Source organism: Aedes aegypti, chromosome 3 (assembly GCF_002204515.2).
Source record: "Aedes aegypti strain LVP_AGWG chromosome 3, AaegL5.0 Primary Assembly, whole genome shotgun sequence".
NCBI classification, from domain to species: Eukaryota; Metazoa; Arthropoda; class Insecta; order Diptera; family Culicidae; genus Aedes; species Aedes aegypti.
The window spans coordinates 376,965,664-376,982,572 of NC_035109.1; the positions used below are offsets into that span (position 1 = coordinate 376,965,664).

Genomic DNA, 16,909 nt, shown 5'->3' on the forward strand with positions numbered 1-16,909 from the left:
GGCAGAGTTTTATTTGACGAGTGCTCTAGTCGACTCTAGTCACCTTTGTAGTCAACTGGTTTCTCATGCTTATTTTGATTCTGATCATGTACCTTTTACATTCAATTTCAACACACTCGCGATCCTCATATTAAAATTATATGGCAGGATTTGCAGAAAGAAATCAAGAAACGTATTTCACAATTAAGAAACAAAAATTTTGAAAAAAAAATTGCTCAAATGGACCCTGGCTCTAAGCCCTTTTGGAAATTATCCTAAATTTTGAAAAAAAAAACCTCAGAAGCCAATTCCGGCATTGAAGGAGAAAAACAAATTATTACTAACTAATTGCGAAAAATCTCAAAAACTTGCTTTGTAGTTTCAAAGCGGGCAAAATTTTAATTTAGTTCAACTGGAAATCAAATTACGCAGGATTTCGAAAATATTCTCAATCAAGAGAACGTTTTCGAAAATTCCTGGGAGACTGGTTTAGAAGAAGTGAGAACTATTATTAAAAATTCTAAAATGTGAACGCCCCTGACGATGATGGAATTTTTAACATCCTCATCAAGAAACTTCCACTGGTTGCTATATTTAACAATTGTTTTCAGTTGACATATTTTCATGACAAATGGAAGAATACCAAAGTTGAACCAATTTTAAAACCAAACAGAACTTCTGCAGAAGCTTCTAACACAGATAACAGATGTTTATGCTAGAACATTTTTTTTCTGAAAACCTGTGTAAATATTCAAATTGAAACTCCTTGCAATCACTAGCGCCGGCACACAGCGAATTGCGTCAATCAGTGGTGAATATCAGTATCTTGAAATATTTCATATTCACCACTGACATTGTCTTGGGAACTTAGCGATGACAGCGCCACCACGATGTTGCCACTTGTGTTGCCATTCAAAATGATCAATAATTGTCTTACACAGTTTTTCAATCGGACTTTAACGTCTGTTATCTGTGCTTCTAGCTATTGTTCAATCAGTTTGCTTTCCTACATCAGTAAACTTTTGAACAAAATGATTGTCCAGATCGTTGAAAATTAAATTTTTGTCGATGAACAGTTCGGTTTCCGATATGGACATTCGACCACTCATCAACTTTCACGAGTAACAAATTTGACACGTTCCAACAAATCGGAAGGCTATTCTACTGGTCTTGCTCTTCTAGACATAGAAAAAGCATTCGACAGTGCATGAAGGCTTGATCGTAAAATTAAAAAACTTTAATTTTCCAACATACATAGTTAGAATAATTCAAAGTTATCTATCAAATCGTACACTTCAGGTTAATTACCAGAGCTCCAAGTCTTTAAGACTTCCTGTAAGAGCTGGTGTTCCTTAAGGCAGCATTATTAGGCCAATATTATACAATAATTTTACAACAGACTTACCTGAGTTACTTCAGGGATGTCAAAAATCTTTGTTTGTGAATGTCATAGGCCTTTTTGCAATCTACTTCAGCTGCGTGTCATCTGTAGTAGATTACAAAAAAATTTGGTTTTGATTCATACATGCAAGAATGAAAGATTTCTCCTCATACTTCCAAAACTCAATTAATAATATTCCCACATAAACCAAAAGCACTTTATTGGAAACTTTCAAGTAGACATGTTATCACGTTGAGAGGAGTTCCAATAAATTGGTCAGATGAAGTTAGGTATCTAGGGCTCATGTTAGATAAAAGTTTAACTTCCCAAATTCACAATAAGGGCAGTCAAGTCAAATGTAAAAAATATATAAAATCTCTGTATTCACTTATAAACAGAAAATCGAAGCTCAGTTTAGTTTTAGTTAATTGAAAGCGTTTCTTCTCTCTTATAAGCAGGTGAAATCAACTGACCTGTAAAAATTTTGAGCTGCTACGGCAAATGAAATGTAATATGTTGATAATAAAATTTTATTATGAGCTCAATTTAGTTTTACCAAATTAGGATGATATTGTTGCTTAACACAGAACACCTAGATATAACAAATGAATGTAATGTTTGAAATGCTACTTGTTGCTGCACTCACTGTGCAGATAATCAATAATGGTGTAACGACTGGCTGACACCCTAGCACACTGATAAACCTTCAATAGCACATCAGCTGAAATTCTATACATTTACACAAGTCTGCAGAACCAACTCTAGCTACGTTCAGTTGTATAGTTACGGCACATGACAGTAAAATCTCAGATCATGAAACAATTGGGTCCTAAAATGTTTAATGAATTCTTGTTTTTATTAAATAATACGAAAGAGCATGTTATTGCAACTACTTTAGCAAGTTTTCCAGCTCAAATAACGGCTATAACATTTTTAAACTTCAATTTTAAAAATGGTTTCGAATATGAACCTTGACACTTATGATCTTGTTTGACATTCACTTTTTCGACAAAAATGCCACAGGGCATATAGTTTGAACACTGGGGTTGTTCCTATCTAACATTTCGGAAGGGACACGGAAAACAAAATATACCCAACATTTGAGTTTAAACCAAAAGGTGTGACAAAATCATAAAAAAATGTTTTTTGTACTTAAACCAATGAAAATCAATTAAAAATTGAGTAAACATGTGTTTCTGCCCTAAACTTAAGCGTTTGGTACTAAAATTGAGACAGGGCTTTAAGACCCTATTGAAATTAATTTCGACGAATTTTCACAACCATTAGAGAATTATATCACAATTAAATGTTGGAAGAAGTATTCTAAAAGTGCATTTCTTTCACTGCTGAGGAATAGTATGCCCAGAAACAGTGAAAGGCAATTAGATGAAAAAGCTGATGTGTTGAGTACTGTGTTGAAAGAGAACATAAACAGGCTTGTAGTTGTAAGGAATATAAAATGCAATAGCAGAAAAAAATGGTACACTGCTGAATTAAAAATATTACAAGAAGCAAGAGATGACGCGTACAAGAAAGCTAGTGCTAGTTGGGACGAAGCTGATTGGCAGCGATACAAAGTTTTACGAAATGAATATTCATATTCTATAAGAACAGCAAAAGCAGAATTCACACAGAAAAAAATTGAACAAAATAGAGGAAATAGCAAACAACTTTGGAGAACATTGAAATCACTGTATAAGAGTAAAGAGAAACCAGCAAGTCGAATAAGCTTTAATGGTGTCGATGTTGATGAAGATCAAGTTATTTGTGAAAAGTTCAACAGTTATTTCGTTGACAGTGTTCAACAAATTAATGAGAGCATAGAAAATGTTTCCGACTGCTTTGGGAACAATGAATGTCAAGGAACACACAGCTGGAACGTTTTTAATAGAGTCTCGTATGACACATTGAAAAAAGCTATTGCAAAAATTAGTTGTTCATCAGGTATCGATAATGTAAATTTACAAATTCTTAAGGATTCATTGGAAGTCACCGGAGAGTATCTACTTGGCATAATCAATGATTCTCTTGAGCAGGGTAAATTCCCTAGTGGTTGGAAGCAATCAATGGTGGTTCCGATACCAAAAGTATCCGGAACAACAAATTCTGAAGAATATAGGCCAATTAATATGTTGCCAATATACGAGAAAGTATAAGAAATCATTGTCAAAGACCAATTGCTGGAGTACTTGAACGAGCATAAAATTATAATAAACGAACAATCAGGATTTAGGCAAAATCATTCGTGTGAATCAGCTTTAAACTTATTATTGTACAAATGGAAGCAAATGATTGAAGAGAAAAAAAACTATTGTTGTTCTGTTTTTAGATCTAAAGCGTGCATTTGAAACGATATCGCGTCCGGAAATGTTAAAGACTTTGAATAAATATGGTATGGGAGGAAATGTTCTCAAATAGTTTGAGTCGTATTTATCTGACCGAACACAAGTGTGTCAATACGGAAATTGTATATCTTCGCCAAAATCAGTGCCACTCGGAGTTCTACAGGGTAGCGTTTTAGGACCGATTCTATTTATTTTATATATAAATGATATGAAGAAAGCCATTAAGCATTGTGATATTAATTTATTTGCAGACGATACGGTTATATTTATAGCAGAGAGAGATGAAAAGGTTGCAATTAGAAAAATTAGAGATGATATAAAATCATTAAACAAGTGGTTGAAAGTGAAAAAGCTCAAATTGAACGTCCAGAAAACTAAATCGATGGTTATAAGTAACAAGAAGCAATTGGATTACACAGAACTGAAAATTCATATTGAAGGAGTTGAAGTAGAAAAAGTAGATGTCTTTAAATACCTTGGAGTCATAATTGACCAGAAATTGACATTCAGTGCACATATCGATAGCGTAATAAAAAAAGTAGCAAAAAAGTATGGCATGCTAATTCGTTTGAAAAGTCAACTGACGTTTTGGAGCAAAATATTTTTGTATAAAACATTAGTGGCACCACATATTGACTATTGCTCTTCAGTGTTATTCTTAGCAAGTGAAACTCACCTAAAACGATTGCAAAGATTGCAAAATAAATTCATGAGATACATTTTGAACTGCGACAGATATACACCAATTAAAAACATGTTAGAGGTGCTACAATGGCTTTCTGTGAAAGAGCGTATTATTTTCAATGTGATGACTGTGATTTTTAAACTGACAAATGATCTCTTGCCGGAAACCTTGACAAATATTATTTTACGAGGACGAAACATTCATGACCATAGAACTAGACGAAGTGATGATTTACGTGTTGTGCCGTTTACAATGACTAGTACTCAAAAATCTATGTATTATAATGGAATAAGAATTTTTAATGAATTACCAGCTGCAATCAAAAATGCAAGATGCGTCACAGAATTTAAAAAAAAAACTGCGCAACGTGGGTTAAATTTAAGTATAGATAAGGAAAATCATAAAATTGTATGTATGAATTACTGTATATTATTATCAGAAGATAAATAAATGGATTATTATTATTATTATTAGTAAACTCCGTTCACGTAGTAAGTGGATATACAGGTCTCACAGTTCAGTAAGATAATTGATTCGAGCTCCGAAGATACACAGGAATGTAAGTTTTAGCTATATGCTGCCTAATGAATTATTGAATTATAAATATACTTACAGCAATGAAGCTGATCAGTCGTACAGCTGCAAGACCGTGTTTTCTTCGCCAACAGCTACTAATGAAGGAATAAAAACAAGGATGATTCTGTCAGGGACTCCTGCACGCATTTCTCTACAGATACTTTAATGTTTGTATTCCTTGAGGAATTGCACTCTCAGGATTATTTCAGGGTTGCTGCCTTATTATATTTCAGGGATTTTTCAAGAATATACTGTAATACCTTAAAGCATATAATTGAACATCATTTCTGATAATTCTTTTGTGATTCCTCATCGGATCTTCTTCCTAAGTATAATTCAGAAGATTCTTAATTAAATGCATCTTATAATTTATTTATACCTTAGTCTTTGAAAAACATAAATATAAAAAGCATTTCCTTTCAAACTCCTCCAAGAATTACAACCGGAATCTTTCAGTGGATTAAATTAGTCCGAAGAATTCAGATTTTTCTAAGTAATCTCTCCAAAATGTTTTAGAAAAAATACATTCATATTTTTGAAGATATCTTGGGGAAGATCTTAAAATATGTTTTCAAATAGCATTCTGCAATTCTTCTGCGATTCTGCTTTGAATAACTGCCTACATGAATTTATTGTAAAAAGCCTTTGGGAACCCCATTTTTTCCATAAATTGTGGTTTAATGCTACATGTGATACATTAAAACATTCGCCCCGAGATAACTCCGAGAAATATCCTTAATGTTTTTTTTTAAGAAATTCATTCAGACATTTTTTTTGTTTGCTTTCAGAGTTCGTTTAGAGTAATTTTATCGAGATTGTTCACGAGAAGACCGGAAAAAACTCTTCCATAAGCGTTGTACGAATCACCACGGCTTGTAATAAAGCTCAAAACAATTACTATTACAATTTTTTCAATTATTACAATTATTACAATTATTACAGCAGTTCCTCTCAGGACAGCTCTTCAATTTGTCAAAAGAATTTTGTGAGAGAATCCTGTAGAAATTATGTTGAAGAATTCTATCAAGAATTCTTTCAAAGGTTTTCAAAGTATTTAGGCGGCAATCTTTAAAAGGATCGGAAATTTTCTTAGGATATTTCTCTGAGCAGGGATGCCCCAAAAAATCCTCAAGAGATTTTTTCGAGTATCCCTACTTTAAATTCTCTTGAGGTAGGGTGAGCGACGGAATCAAGACCAGTTGCATTCGGTCCGCGTGGTACGAGTGCGAAAAAAGAATCGCGTTTCTCAATTATTCCGTATGCAGTAGTCAAAGCTAAAAGTGGATTGTGGCTGCTCAATCGAGGTTGAAGGATCAATTGGTGAGCTCTTGGCATGCTTTTATTCCATGACTGTAAAATCAGGCTTGATAGAAACTCCTCTGCGAGGCAAAGAGGAGGCAATTTTGCCGTTTTACTGAGGAGAAAAAGCCGTAACTCAAAATTTTCAACACAGATCCTCAAGCGATTCGAGTGAGAGTGCAAAAAAATGCGAGGATTTTTTTCAGGTACTCTCTATCTCGTGTTGCGATGCTCACCTTTACTCACACTTCAAAAGAACTCTCGAGTCTGCCGCCCGAACAAACAGTCCTCGGGGAGTTGTGAGAGCACCCTTTTTTGATGGAATTTTACTCTGGTGTGTTTTGTGCTTCTTCTTCCTCGCTCATTTTTCGTTGCCCCTCTGCTTAGCATTTTTTCGCTCCCTCGCAAAGAGGCAAAGGCAGCACGCTGCTCTAGAGTGTGTTACCGAACTCTAATGATGTTGAGGAGCATTACCAAGCCTGTCTAAAATATGTATGACTGTACATTAAATCGTTACAACGGTGGGACGTCAATACCATTTTTCAACAAACTATGAATGGTTCGTCACTGTGAGTGTTGGCATAAACTCTTATTCATAAATTATTTAAATTTAACAGATTTTTTTTCTCTCATAATTAATGTCTTGTAATTAAAACAATGATTTCTTTGTAGTTAAAACATAACTTTGAATGGTTCGTCACTGTAAGTGTCGACATTGTTTCTTTCATCAACTTGTTTCATGTCAATTGAAATATTATATTTAACAGCATGTTTATATCTCACAAAAAAATGTTTATCATGGTCTAATCGCTTATCAAAGTGAATCCTGTGACCCAACGATCCTTCTCATTAACAAATATTCCTCCCAGTGACCTTTGTGGAGATGCAGAGGCAAACACGGTCTTCAAATAGCAAAGGTTACACACTAACATTCCTTCCCCCAATCCCACCTGACTGCAAGGACGTGGCCGGCGCCGTTATTGACCCTGTATGAATAGAGGCACTGAATTATGCACACTGAAGGAGATAATGGCCAATCCCAACCGAACTTCTAGTTGATTCTTTGTGCATCTTCACTGACTTCGGTCAATCACAGAATAGCAACCATTGATATGTGTAGTCAGTCTAAGCTAAGCTAAGCTATTCTCTTGTCATGTCTCTTGAACAGGTTTCTAGTCATACCTTTTTTATATTCTGCTGGGAATTATTCAAGCTATTCGTTCCAACAACGGTTCTTGCAGGATTTTTTCTAGGAGATACTCGACGATTCTTCCAAGATATTAAAGATTCAAAGTAAGATTCATTCCTGAAATTACCACGGTTTACTCATTGCAAAAATGGAAGCTTATGGTATCAGAGGCTCTGTACGGAAACTAATTGAAAGTTATCTTATGAACAGAAAGCAATATGTGTCTATTGGTGCCCACAAAAGTGATATGCAGTCGATTCATATAGGAGTTCCACTAGAAAGTAATTTGGGACCAATTATGTTTCTGTTGTTTATAAATGACTTGACGGGACTTCGTCTGATTGGAGAACTTCGGCTATTTACTGACGACTCATGCATCTTCTACAAAGGATTTGACCATGAAACAATTCTACATAACATACGGCAAGACGTAACGATGCTACTGGAGTACTTCAAGTCAAACGTATTATCGATGAACCTAAAGAAAACTTAATATATGCTGATTCATTCACCAAGGCGACGAATTCCACATCATGATCCTTTAGTTGTTCAAAGGCAAGTATTAGATGAAGTTACTGAATACATTTTTCTAAGCCTTGTTATTGATTCTACTGTGAGTTGGAAACACCATGTTGAGATGCTCAAGAAGAAAGTTAGTTCATTATGCGGTGCTCTAAGGAAGATCTCTGCATTTCTGCCTTCTATTTGCTTGAAAAATATATTTTGCATTGATTCACTCGCGTCTTTCATATCTTGTTGCAAACTGTGGTAATTCAAGTAAATCCAATTTGCGAGAGTTACAAGTTATTCAAAACAGATGTCTCAAGATAGTTTTTAAAAAACCCATTTTGTACCCTACAAATCTTTTGTACAGTGACAATTGTACATCTGTTCTGCCTTTAAAAGCCCTACACGCATTCCAAATAATACAACACATGCACAAGATATCTACGAATATACCTTTACACCACAACTATACACTTTCAAGAATACAATCTACTGGAGCATCTCGACAGGAGGGGAATTTTAGTCTCCCGTGTCCTCGAACTGAGTTTGGCCGTAAGAAAATTATATACTTTGGAAGTAAATTGTAAAATGAGCTACCTAGCTCGATCAAGAGCTCTCGTAGCTATTATACGTTTAAATCCCAGTTGAGATTGTATTTCAAACAAAACATTGATTGTTTCCTTTTATAAATTTAAGTAGAATCAATTAGAATTATGAATATAATTATGAGTTAAACCTTTTTTTTCATGACCCTTCGGAGACAATCGACATCTAAATTATTGTGAAAAGTCAACTGAAATAAGAATACGTATTCCAACATGCTTGAGTTTCTGAATTCACCGTGAAATTAGGATTCATCTAATTATTTTTATTTAACTATTATTTAACTTTATAAATTAGTGTAATTAAAAAATCGCGCTGAAATGTAAATCACGCACCAGAGCTATCTGCTTACTGGTTGGTGCAAATAGGATTAGTTAATTATGTATCTATATTTGTTGTACATTGTAAAAAGAAAAGATGGTAGGGTTTTTACGCTTTTCGGAGGGAGTTTGAAAGTCCCCTCCCAAAAGCTTTTCCCTAACCCTAAAAGGTGTACGACGTTAGACATACGGACGTTAGGCACAAGTACGATAGTCATAATATACGTTAGTCATAATGGACGATTGGCAATATTTTCGAAATTAACTTGAAATCATTCTAGCGAAAGATGGTATCAAAAAAGTTGTTTACTTATCTTGGTTTTTGGTGAAAGGCTTCAAAGTTCCAAAATTAGTTAAGGGTCAACTTTTATAAGAAAATACGATAAACAAGATAAACGATGTTGTACATTACTAAATTTCCGCTTTAACGTTGCAACAATTTTGGTGATGCATTTAATATTTCCATAAAAGGTTTTGCCTTCTTCAAATTAAAAGCTGTTCTTTACTTTTATACTGTCGATAAACAATTGACAACAGTTGTCCATGTTCCAATTAGTAATTTTGCCTTCTTTATTTAATACCTTGTTCCTCCGAGTCATGACGTTCCAATGCATTATTGACATTCTAGCTAAAAAAATGTCGTCAATGATTTTCCCTTATATAAATCATTTTTTTTTTCCGCTTGATATAATTGTAGCCAGTTAAACTGACGATTCAAATTAAGAAATTTGTAACAATGGAAGGCTTAGCACTAATGGAAATATATCCTAAAGGTAGAATGACAACCAGAAAATATCTGTTGAAGATGGTTGCCAATTTTGTTCTGATTTATATCGAATAACATGCGGTAATATTGATTACTTTCATTTTAATTTAGATTTTTTACAAATTTATTTCTTCATTTCGTCAATCAATATTGGACTACAAATCAATTTTCTTTTATGTCACTTTTTTTAATGACTGCATTGTTAACATTTAACTTTACTATACATTGATAATATTTATGTAACTTTACTATTGATATCAAAGCGCTTAACAAACAGCACTTTGGTTGCATAGGTTGAAAAAAGTTCACTAGTTTACAAAACGGGTGAAGCTCTCGTTGGCCACATTACATGGGATGGGTAATATGTCGTCCTTATTTTTTGATGTTCCTAGACCCCCTCCTCTGTCTGTCACGCATTTTCCAACAATTAGTGCATGTACTGTAATATTAAGTCTCTTCTCTCTTTCTCCAATGATGAGTGTTTGTTTTGAATGTTTCTGTAAGTAAATAAAAATCTCTCAAATATTACAGTCAAACCTCCATTAGTCAATATTGAACAGACCATCGACCCACGATAATATCGATTCATGGATCAGATAATATTTGGATAGCTGTTTAAAGTGAATATGAATCGAAGCCAAACTTCAAATGTTCAAAAGCACAAATCTGAAGAACAGAACACCCCTTTGAGCCGAAAACTTAATCGATTGGTCATCACCAGCTAGTGACCAATCGAATAAGTTTTCAGCTCTAACGGATGTTCGGTTCTCCAGATTTGTGCTTTTGAAAATTTGAAGTTTAGCTTCGATTTATCTTCACCTTAAGGGGGCCATTATTGTAATCACGATATTTCAAATGGAGTTAGTTGATTTTAACGATTTTCAGGAAATGTTTCACAAAAAATCTCGAAGAATATCATGGTAAGTGTTTTTCGTAAAAAATAATAGATAAATTCATATGAAAGTACCAGGACGAATGGCTAAGGACTCTCAAAAGAAACTCACACAACAATAACAGAAAAAAGCAGAATTTTCAATTCCTGAAGGAATTCGGGCGAAAATCTTATCTTATCTAACGTATGGAGGAATATTTTAAGGAAAACCTTGGAAGAATACTTCACGAATCCATCATCCATCATTTCTGTTTTTTTTTAATAGAACTGCTAGCAAGATCTTTGCCAGATACTGATGAATTTCATAGTAACTATTAACTCTCAGAAGATTTCTTGCCGAACCTGTTGCGGATTCTTGAAAGCTTTAAGTGATTTTGGCAAAAGCCCATTTTTTAGTTGGAACTCCTCTCCTTATCAACACAATTTTTATATAAAAAATCAATTTCTAAATTAAAAAAATAGTGTTCGTAACAAGTTTTTTTTTGTCCAGAAGGGAGGGCCCTGCCATTCTCTAGCTACGTCCAAGTGTGGGGAATATGGGGATGGGGGAGGAAATCCGCGGATCAGGATGTACAGGACAGCCGGGAAAATCGTGAGTAATTTAGGTGAGATTTGTAATATTTATTATTCACAACAGTGTGCTGCTCGCGTACTTCACGTACCCATACAGTCGCACATTGGGCGCTCTCGTCGTCCGATGCACTCATTCACTCACATACGCAGAGCTGTGCTCTCCGTGCATTCTCATCTCCGCAGTCTCATCTGAACAACTTTATTCTTACCTGAAGAAATGGACTATTTCTTAAACACTTAATTACACATTAGTCGATGAACTATTTTTCTTGAACTACAATTGACGGTCTCGTATGGATGATAGCATTCAACTGGATACTTCACTGTTCACTATGCAGGATTGTTAGCACTGGCACCGGTTCAGAATCTTCACTATCCTCTCTCTTTATCTTTTCTGCTTCGCAACCCCGGCTCTTTCTCACTAGGCGCAGGGGTGGCAATTTACTCGCGACTCACTCTGTAATTCACTGTTCTACTGCAGCAGCATTTGCAGATTTATCGAACCTCAACAAATGTTCCCACCCCACTTGTCTGGACACAATTTTTTCGCCAAATCTGGGTTCTCCACTTTGGAGATGCACTCCGGTATTGATTGGAAATCTGTGGTCTACAAATTGCCCGCTGTTTTGGCTGCTCACCCTTCGTCTTCTATACGCACATACTCACACTCACGCAACTATTCGACCGAAATATTTCTAATCGATTTTCTGCCTACAACACCACTTCCTCCCTTTTCTTGTATCGTGAGGATGCTCTTATGGTTTGAAGAGCAATATCTCATACCTAGGGAAGATTTTCCAGCCCTAATTTCCACAAAATGTCACAGACAAATTGATCCATTCCGAGAAGGCTCAAGCATTGTCTCACTTCCTCCGAACACTTCAATCGTTGCGTCTGCAGTCTGACCCGAGTTTGTTTTGGCGCAGGAAAACACCCACTCCGAATGGTATCCTTCCTGAAGGAATTTTCACAACAATCCCCCCAATAACTGAAATCAATTGGACTCTTTCACCAATTAATATGAGTTTCTCCAGCAGCCCAAAATTGATGTCCCACAATCTTCTCATCCAAATGAAAAAAACACCTCAGAAACCACTTTGACACCGCGGACCGCGGATTGCACCTGCAATCAAATTCGAACCGAACCGACCGTACGTCAACCGAGGACTGACCGAACCGATGGTATCCAGTCTCGAGCATACCCGACCCCAACCTGTGGGGAGCATTAGTTCGCTCTGCGGAGAGAGAAGCCAATCTCTACTCAAAATCTCCCAGCGTCATCCACCCCCAACCCCAAGCAGAACCCCAAAAGCAGCACGCTTTTTTATTATTGTTTTGATCCCACGCGCGCCTTCGTGTTTCGTTTGCGTACGCGCTCATTCATGAAAGAGAAACGGGACCCCCCTCGCGCGATGAAAAGAGCACGAGAGAGCGCTGGAGTGGAGAGAGAGCAATAATGGGGCATGGATGATGTGATGGCACGCGAAACGCCAATCATTGCTCGCGCCCGCGCATCCACGTGCGGGAGAGAGACGTCGGCCAACCGACCGAGACGTCGTCGTGTGGTGGGTTGCTCTCATCGATTGGGCCGTGCGGGAGAAAAACGACGCTTTTACGTGAGATGAACGGGGTGGTGAATGTTTACCCAAGTGAGCAGTGAGAAAAGTGGGTGGTTGAAGGGTGGTGTTGAGAGAAGCTTTTGAATAGGGAATTTTGGGGCAGCAGTAGCACTGAGCATCTGAATTATTCGATGAAAACTTGATAGTCACAGTTAAAAACATTTATCGTGCAATATATGATAAGGCGCCGTCCACAAATTACATAACGTTCTTGGGGGAGGGGGAGTAGGCGCAAGCGTTACGACTCATACATTTTTTTTCGATACAGAAAGCGTTTCGGACGGGGTAGGGGGTCGAACATTATTGATTTTAGCGTTACTTAACAAATGGACGCTGCATAACGCCCTAAAACTATTGATAATCAAGTATGCAGCTCGTTTTTTTCCTGATCATACGAATGAATAGACCGTCCATTTATTTACGGACTGTTCAAAAATAGACGAAACTTTTAGCCGTTCATTTGATGATCATCTCAACGCTAGTATTTTTTTCCTTAAAAAGCTAAATCATCATCTTCAACTTAGTTCAAATATTCTCCGTTATATGAATGTAGAAGGCACGTCGATCGCCGATAGTTTCTCGTTAAACAGTCAATAGGCGAAAAGCGAAATTTTCTGAATTTGCCTTTATAAAGTGCCCATATTGGTGAAGATCAGCCTGTTAAACATTTGTGATCCATAACTATGTGGTCCCCCAACGGCCCTGAACATATTAGGCATAGGTGACCCAGGTGCACAGTCTACTGAACATCAATTTCTGAAACTAAAAAGTAATTTTCATTTATACTACAGTCTACGAAGTAAAAGAATAATCCTTCGCGAAATCGTAAACAAGCACAATATTGCTTGTGTAAGAAGTTTTTTTTTCGTGATAATTTTGAGATGGGTTTAGAGAATTTAATTTTTAACTCACCCTAACTCGATATTTAGTTTCTCAAAATCGGGTTTGAGAACCACAGTAAAAGTTTGTTTTCAAGAGTTCCTTGTTAAGCAGTTGCACCGATTTTGTATTCTATAACTCAATATCACCCTAACTCGGTCCCTTAAATATCGGTTTATGGAGACTTTAATCTTAAACGAGAGCCAAAAAAAGGCACTTTTCATCAATTATTCTCATATAGTCAAACCTTCATGACTCGATATCGACTCATGGAATTATACTAAAATTGAAATTTCACGGTTACTATGATGGTCCTCTCAAACAGCTTTCCAAGTCATTTCTGTTCCATTACTCGATATTTTCATGAGTCGATGATCCCTTCAGATATCGACTCACGGAAGTGACTGTAAAACAATGATTTCAAACATAAAACTATCACAAATTTTGATGAAACATGACAGTTCGATAGTATTAGCCCGTATGGGCCTGAGTGAAAGCAAAAATACTTAAACCCTCACCACTCAGCGAATACTTAATGCACCCCACATACGCTCAAACGGTTTGACCAACATTGACTCCGCCCCCATGATGCTCATGTTGGTGCAATGTTTGACCGTGTGTGATGCTGCTTGACGAACCAATTTGACAGTTTGTGAAACCAATTTGACGGTTGACGAATAGGTCGGCCCAAATTCAAACGAGTTTGATTTTGCTCAAACCACCGGTGGGCGGAGCCAAATGTTCGACGAACCGATCGTACCGTCTGTAGGAGTATTGCACGAACACCGACGTCATCATGTCAGATTGAAGCTTCGACGTCCCATGAACTGCCGACGCAGATGGCTGGAAAGTGAAAATGCGTGAATTTACGCAGCGTCGGTGCCATAGTGATCTATCAAATCCACGCTCTTGAGTTGTTTCTATATATTTCACTATCGTTTCCAACTATCTCTAACCGTTTTCTTTCTCCAGAAATATCTTCAGAGAATCCATCAGCAGTTTCACATGTGATATAAAAAATCCATCCATGGATTGTACCTGGATTTGTACTACAGGAAGTTTATCAGGAATTTCTCCAGGTAATCCTCTTGTAATATGCTGTAAAAATTCCTTTATCAATTCCTTCCGAAAGTTCACCTGGAATTCCTCATGGGATTCTATCAGGAATTCCTACAGGTAATCCTCTTGTAATATCTTTAGGAATTCTTCCAAAACTCCTTCATGATTCCACCAGGTGTTCTTCCAGAAATTTAATCAACATTTTGTCTAGTGATTTAACAAGAAATTCCTGTAAGAATTATTTTATAAATTCCTTCCGAAAGTTCACCTGGAATTCCTCATGATATTCTATCAGGAGTTCCTACAGGGATTCCATCAGTGATTCCTCTGAGAATCAGGAGTTCTTCTTCTTTTTGGCGTTATGTCCTCACTGGGACAGAGCCTGCTTCTCAGCTTAGAGTTCAATGGGCATTTCCACAGTTTTTAACTGAGAGCTTTCTTTGCCAAAGTTGCCATTTTTGCAATCATATATCGTGTGGCAGGTACGATGATACTCTATGCCCAGGGAAATCAAGGAAATTTCCATTACGAAAAGATCCTGGACCGACCGGAAATTTAAACCAGAAACCTTCAGCAAGGTTTTGCTTTGTAGCCGCGGACTCTGATCGCTCGGCTAAAGAAGGCCTCTAGAATCAGCAGTTATTCTAGGGAATTAAACACGATTTCATCCAGGCATTCCATCAGGAGAACTTCTAAAGATTCAATCATTAATTTCACGAAGGTTTCATTCAGCAGTTCCTTCAGGGTTTTAATCAGGACTAGCTCTAGGGATTTCATCGGAAGTTCCTCTCCGGATTCCATCGGAAGTTCCTCTAGGAATTCCATCAAGAATTCTTCTGGGGGTTTCATCAGATGTTTGTCTAGGGATTCCATCAGGAATTCTTCAGGGATTCCATCTGGAATTCGTCCAGAGATTCGATCACGAGTTCTTTCAGGGATTTCACCTGGAACTCAAATAGAGATTTCATCAGAAGTTTCTCCTGGGATTCTATCAGAAGATATTTCAGAGATTCCACCTGGAATTCCTCCATGGACTCTGTCCGTCGTTGCTCTAGGGATTTCATCAGGAGTTCTACTCGGGATTTCAACAGAAATTCCTCCAATGATTCCATCCAGAGTTCCTTCAAGAATATCTTTACAAATTCTTCCAAGGATTCCTTCAGGAGTTCCCCAGGGATTTCATCAGAAGCTCCTGTAGGGATTCTATCGGGAGTACCTTTAGGGCTTCTGGAGATTTCATCAGGTGTTCCTCCAGGGATTCCAGCAAGAGTTCCTTCTGAAATTTCACCTGGAGTTCTTCAAGAGATTAAATCAGATGTTTTTCGAGAAATCACATCAATGTCTCTTCTAGAAATATTATCAGGAGTTCCTATAGCGATACTATCTGGAATACCTTTAGGGCTTCCATTAGAGTTCTTCTGGGGATTGCATCAGGGGTTCTTCCAGAGTTCTTTCAAAGATTCCACTTGAATTGCCTCCAAAGATTCAATCAGAAATTCCTTGAGGAATTTCATCAGGACTCCTTCTAGGGATATCATAAGGAATTCTTCTAGGGATTCTTACAGGAGTTCCATCAGAAAATTCTCCAAGGATTCCATCAGGAATTCCTTCAGCGATAGCAACTGGAACTTCTCCAGGGATTCCATCAGGAATACCTCTAGCAAAGCCATTAGAAGTTTCTCCAGCGATTCCATTGCTGCCCTTCATCCGCTCTCACCGTGGTCTCACGCTGTTCTGGCCGGATCTCGCTTCGTGTCATTACGTCAAGCCAGGAAATGCAGTTCCTTCAGAGATTCCATCTGGAATTCCTTCCAGAGATTCTATCAGGGGTTTCTCTAGAGATAAATTTCATCAGAAATTCCTCCATTGATTCCATCAGGAGCTCCTTCAACAATATATTTAGGGTTTCCTCCAAGGATTTCATCAGCAGTTCCTCCAGGGATGCCATAATTAGTTTCTTCTGAGATTTCACCCAAAATTCCTCAAGAGATTCTATCAAGAGTTCCTCTATAGATACTATCAGGAGTTCCTTCAAGAAACTTATCAGGAATTCCTCCAGAAATTTCATGAGGAGTTCATCTAGAGATTTCATCGGGACTCTATCAGGAGTTTCTCCAACAATATCTTTATATTCCTCCAAGGATTCCATCAGGAGTTGCTCCAGGGATTCTATCAGGAATTCCAATAGGGATTCTATTAGAAGTACCTTTAGGGCTACCATTAGAGTTCTTCTGAGG

At 37.1% G+C, this 16,909-nt stretch overlaps 1 protein-coding gene across 1 annotated transcript in view; it reads right to left on the reverse strand.

Moving 5' to 3' along the window:
* The window catches only part of LOC5575195 (beta-1-syntrophin), a 756,119-nt gene extending 743,823 nt beyond the window's left edge, over window positions 1-12,296 (reverse strand). The window contains exon 1 of the mRNA XM_021850899.1: window positions 11,325-12,296. The gene's annotated coding sequence lies outside the window, so the exon portion shown is untranslated. The remainder of the gene's footprint in view (window positions 1-11,324) is intronic.
* Window positions 12,297-16,909: the final 4,613 nt, after the last annotated feature.